This window comes from Myotis davidii, unplaced genomic scaffold (assembly GCF_000327345.1).
Source record: "Myotis davidii unplaced genomic scaffold, ASM32734v1 scaffold425, whole genome shotgun sequence".
Lineage (NCBI taxonomy): Eukaryota > Metazoa > Chordata > Mammalia > Chiroptera > Vespertilionidae > Myotis > Myotis davidii.
Genome location: NW_006296413.1, coordinates 1,612,952 through 1,613,460, shown reverse-complemented (window position 1 = coordinate 1,613,460; position 509 = coordinate 1,612,952).

Genomic DNA, 509 nt, shown 5'->3' with positions numbered 1-509 from the left:
GTGCGTATGGGAAGTGGGGGGCACCCACAGCTCCGGGGGGGAATGGACTCCTGGGGCCCACAGCCCAACAGCCCTGGCTGATGTGCCCCCTTTTAGCAAAGTATGGGCACCCAGGGGGAAGAGCTGGGTGCCAGTCAGCAGACAGGGTGCCCGGGCTGTCCTGCTGGGACTGAGGGGTGGTCCCAGGGTGTCTGGCGGAGCTTAGGGGCGTTCCCGCAGGGGGCGCTGTGCTGGGAGGGGGGCTTCGCTCTCCCCAGGACCAGGATCCCGGGTATGGGGTGGGGCTCTCCCCCACAGTAATGACCCGGCTGTTTGGGGAGCTGCTCGGGCTCTCCATTCACGGTGATGGGGTCTCTCCGCGTCCCCTCACTCCTCCCCCAATCAGACCACTGCGCGCCCTCCCCCATGCAGACCACTGTGCGCCCTGCCGCGAAGCGTGGAGCCCCCTACGGAGCCGAGTTGCGGTCTCTCCCGCCCCCTCGGGATTCGGCGGGGGGGCGGGACCCGAG